This window comes from Spea bombifrons, chromosome 4 (assembly GCF_027358695.1).
Source record: "Spea bombifrons isolate aSpeBom1 chromosome 4, aSpeBom1.2.pri, whole genome shotgun sequence".
Lineage (NCBI taxonomy): Eukaryota > Metazoa > Chordata > Amphibia > Anura > Pelobatidae > Spea > Spea bombifrons.
In genome coordinates, this window is record NC_071090.1 from 108535970 (window position 1) to 108541214 (window position 5245).

The following is a 5245-nucleotide window of genomic DNA, read 5'->3' on the forward strand; positions in this document are numbered from 1 at the left end:
GGCGCGCTCCCCCAGAACATCACGCAAAACGTAGTCGCAAGGCTAAGCGTGTCAGCTTTCCCTCCACATACAACATAGGTCATCCTGCACTGACACCAACTGTACGTACATACGTGTTCCCGCAGGCATGGTGTACTTATACCAACTATGCATGCGCATGCTCAGCACTAATACAGGCTGTACACGCATAATGAACCCGCCTCTATGCACATAACATAATCTGACGCCTTAATCCTAGCAGCGTGTACCGAGCACAGCTACACACGCTAACCCCACGCGCAGCGTCCCGTACCGATTACAGCTACACATGCTAACCCCACGCACAACATCCTGTACCAACTACACCTACACACGCTAACCCCACGCGCAGCATCCTGTACTGAGCACAGCTACACACGCTAACCCCATGCACACGCGGCATCTGCCTTTTAAACGCACCCAGCGCATGAGCTGCCCTCAACCTACCGCACACAATTTAGAGGCGGAGTCCCCTCCTCCGCTCGCAGCGTCCTCCAATCACTATGCAAGATGATGTATATATTTATTATAACGCTGCCTACGTCTTCGACGCAACAACCGCGAGTCTGATCTGTGGTATTTATGTTTGGTAAACACTAATATATATATAATATGTATAATATATATACGGCTTCTCGGAATATCAATGACTGGAACGTTACCAATAAACTTTGTATTTGGTAGAGTTTTTACTGTCACGTGATCACTTTATCTGCACACGTCACACACACGACTACACGTTCTGTACACATTCTCCGTTCCGCTCTCCTGTGGTGGTCTCGAGGTCCAGCCGGCCGTTGTCGCCTCAGGTGGGAGTCCCTTTGGCAGAATTTGTATGAAACCATTTAAACGAGGGGGCCTGTTCGCAGTAACAACGTCCCCCGTTAGTTTGTTGTTACAAAAATCCTGACTTTAGTGTTTACAGCGCGCCATCATTTACACGGATTCCTGCAACTCTGAGGTTTTGGAAGAAAAAAAACATTGAAACCGTACTCCGAATGACTAATTAATGGTAAAGGACAGAAAACAGAATTATAACGCTTGTGCGCTGAGCTCCTCTGGGAGAGCAGATTCCCCGCGCTGCCATTATATATCCCATTTCACTAAATCATCTCATTCCCCGAAGCCCAGATCAGAGCGAGAACGAAGCGACTGTCAGCAGACCAATTAAATCTGTTTGGCAACAAACGTTATTTATCTCTGCTCTGAAACGAGCGACGCAGCGGGGCCGTCGTTACAGAATACGAGAGGTAGTCTGGGTATTATTATTATTACAGCCGCGGTATACGGGTAGTCGGAGTATTATTATTACAGCCGCGGTATACGGGTAGTCGGAGTATTATTATTACAGCCGCGGTATACGGGAAGTCGGAGTATTATTATTACAGCCGCGGTATACGGGTAGTCGGGGTATTATTATTATTACAGCCGCGGTATATGGGTAGTCGGAGTATTATTATTACAGCCGCGGTATACGGGTAGTCGGGGTATTATTATTATTACAGCCGCGGTATATGGGTAGTCGGAGTATTATTATTACAGCCGCGGTATATGGGTAGTCGGGGTATTATTATTACAGCTGCGGTATATGGGTAGTCGGGGTATTATTATTACAGCCGCGGTATATGGGTAGTCGGAGTATTATTATTACAGCCGCGGTATATGGGTAGTCGGGGTATTATTATTACAGCTGCGGTATATGGGTAGTCGGGGTATTATTATTACAGCCGCGGTATACGGGTAGTCGGAGTATTATTATTATTACAGCCACGGTATACGGGTAGTCGGAGTATTATTATTACAGCCGCGGTATACGGGTAGTCGGGGTATTATTATTATTACAGCCGCGGTATATGGGTAGTCGGGGTATTATTATTACAGCCGCGGTATATGGGTAGTCAGAGTATTATTATTACAGCCGCGGTATACGGGTAGTCGGAGTATTATTATTACAGCCGCGGTATACGGGTAGTCGGGGTATTATTATTACAGCCGCGGTATACGGGTAGTCGGAGTATTATTATTACAGCCGCGGTATACGGGTAGTCGGAGTATTAGTATTACAGCCGCGGTATACGGGTAGTCGGGGTATTATTATTATTACAGCCGCGGTATATGGGTAGTCGGGGTATTATTATTACAGCCGCGGTATATGGGTAGTCAGAGTATTATTATTACAGCCGCGGTATACGGGTAGTCGGAGTATTATTATTACAGCCGCGGTATACGGGTAGTCGGGGTATTATTATTACAGCCGCGGTATACGGGTAGTCGGAGTATTATTATTACAGCCGCGGTATACGGGTAGTCGGAGTATTAGTATTACAGCCGCGGTATACGGGTAGTCGGAGTATTATTATTATTACAGCCGCGGTATACGGGTAGTCGGGGTATTATTATTACAGCCGCGGTATATGGGTAGTCGGAGTATTATTATTACAGCCGCGGTATACGGGTAGTCGGGGTATTATTATTAGAGCCGCGGTATACGGGTAGTCGGAGTATTATTATTACAGCCGCGGTATATGGGTAGTCGGAGTATTATTATTATTACAGCTGCGGTATACGGGTAGTCGGGGTATTATTATTACAGCCGCGGTATACGGGTAGTCGGAGTAATATTATTACAGCCGCGGTATACGGGTAGTCGGGGTATTATTATTACAGCCGCGGTATACGGGTAGTCGGAGTATTATTATTATTACAGCCGTGGTATACGGGTAGTCGGAATATTATTATTACAGCCGTGGTATACGGGTAGTCGGAGTATTATTATTATTACAGCCGCGGTATACGGGTAGTCGGGGTATTATTATTACAGCCGCGGTATACGGGTAGTCGGGGTATTATTATTACAGCCGCGGTATACGGGTAGTCGGAGTATTATTATTACAGCCGCGGTATATGGGTAGTCGGAGTATTATTACAGCCGCGGTATACGGGTAGTCGGGGTATTATTATTACAGCCGCGGTATACGGGTAGTCGGGGTATTATTATTACAGCCGCGGTATATGGGTAGTCAGAGTATTATTATTACAGCCGCGGTATACGGGTAGTCGGAGTATTATTATTACAGCCGCGGTATACGGGTAGTCGGAGTATTATTATTACAGCCGCGGTATACGGGTAGTCGGAGTATTATTATTACAGCCGCGGTATACGGGTAGTCGGGGTATTATTATTACAGCCGCGGTATACGGGTAGTCGGAGTATTATTATTACAGCCGCGGTATACGGGTAGTCGGAGTATTATTATTACAGCCGCGGTATATGGGTAGTCTGAGTATTATTATTATTACAGCCGCGGTATACGGGTAGTCGGGGTATTATTATTACAGCTGCGGTATACGGGTAGTCGGAGTATTATTATTACAGCCGCGGTATACGGGTAGTCGGAGTATTATTATTACAGCCGCGGTATATGGGTAGTCGGAGTATTATTATTACAGCCGCGGTATATGGGTAGTCTGAGTATTATTATTATTACAGCCGCGGTATACGGGTAGTCGGGGTATTATTATTACAGCCGCGGTATATGGGTAGTCGGGGTATTATTATTACAGCCGCGGTATATGGGTAGTCGGGGTATTATTATTACAGCCGCAGTATATGGGTAGTCGGAGTATTATTATTACAGCCGCGGTATATGGGTAGTTGGGGTATTATTATTACAGCCGCGGTATATGGGTAGTCGGAGTATTATTATTACAGCTGCGGTATATGGGTAGTCGGGGTATTATTATTATTACAGCCGCGGTATACGGGTAGTCGGAGTATTATTTAGGGCTGCAACTAACGATTATTTTAATAATCGATTAGTTGGCCGATTATTTTTTCGATTAATCGATTAATCGGATAAAAAAAATGAATGTAAATTTTTCATTTATTTAAAATAATTTACTAAACAAATGATGTTAAATACAAACAGCAGAATAAAAAAACTTTGATAATACATTTCTTGTCTTTATTTCCCAACCAGACCCCCAATATATGCACATTTGAGCCCAGGCTTGCTACGCTGCCTCCCAGACATGCCATGCTGCCCCCCCACATATGCCACGCTGCCTCCCACATATACCACACCACGCTGCCTCCCACATCTGCCACTCCACGCTGCCTCCCACATCTGCCACTCCACGCTGCCTCCCACATATGCCACTCCACGCTGCCTCCCACATATGCCACTCCACGCTGCCTCCCACATATGCCACTCCACGCTGCCTCCCACATCTGCCACGCCACGCTGCCTCCCACATCTGCCACTCCACGCTGCCTCCCACATCTGCCACGCCACGCTGCCTCCCACATCTGCCACGCCACGCTGCCTCCCACATATGCCACTCCACGCTGCCTCCCACATCTGCCACTCCACGCTGCCTCCCACATCTGCCACGCTGCCTCCCACATCTGCCACTCCACTCTACCCCCCACATGCCACTGTGCCTGATACGCCTTATATCCCCTGATACCCCACTCCATCCTCCCCAGACATGCCACCCTGCCCTCCCCACATATGCCACGCCATGCTGCCTCCCACATCTGCCACTCCACAATGCCTCCCACATCTGCCACTCCACGCTGCCTCCCACATCCGCCACTCCACGCTGCCTCCCACATCTGCCACTGTGCCTGAAACGCCTTATATCCCCTGATACCCCACTCCATCCTCCCCAGACATGCCACCCTGCCTCCCAGACATGCCACTTCTCTACCCCCAGATATGCCACTCTACCCCCAGATATGCCTTATACACCCTGATACACCACTCCGTCCTCCCCAGACATGCCACACCGCCCTCCCCACATATGCCTTATATACTGTATATGCCTAATACCCCCAGATATGTCACTTCACTGCCCCCAGGATTTAGATTCCCCTAAATTAACCCTAAACTCCCCATTAACCATAACTGCCCCTAAATTAACCCTTAACACCCCCTTAACCACAGCATCCCCTAAATTAACCCTAAAGACCCCATCAACCACAGCATCCCCTAAATTAACCCTAAACACACCATTAACCACAACTGCCTCAAATTAACCCCAAACACCCCATTAACCATAGCTGCTCCTAAATTAACCCTAAACACCCTATTAACATAACTGCCCCTAAATTAACCCTAAACACCCAATTAACCATAACTGCCCCTAAATTAACCCTAAACACCCCACTAACCATAACTGCCCCTAAATTAACCCCCACCTCCCCTAACTTTCAGTAGCCCAA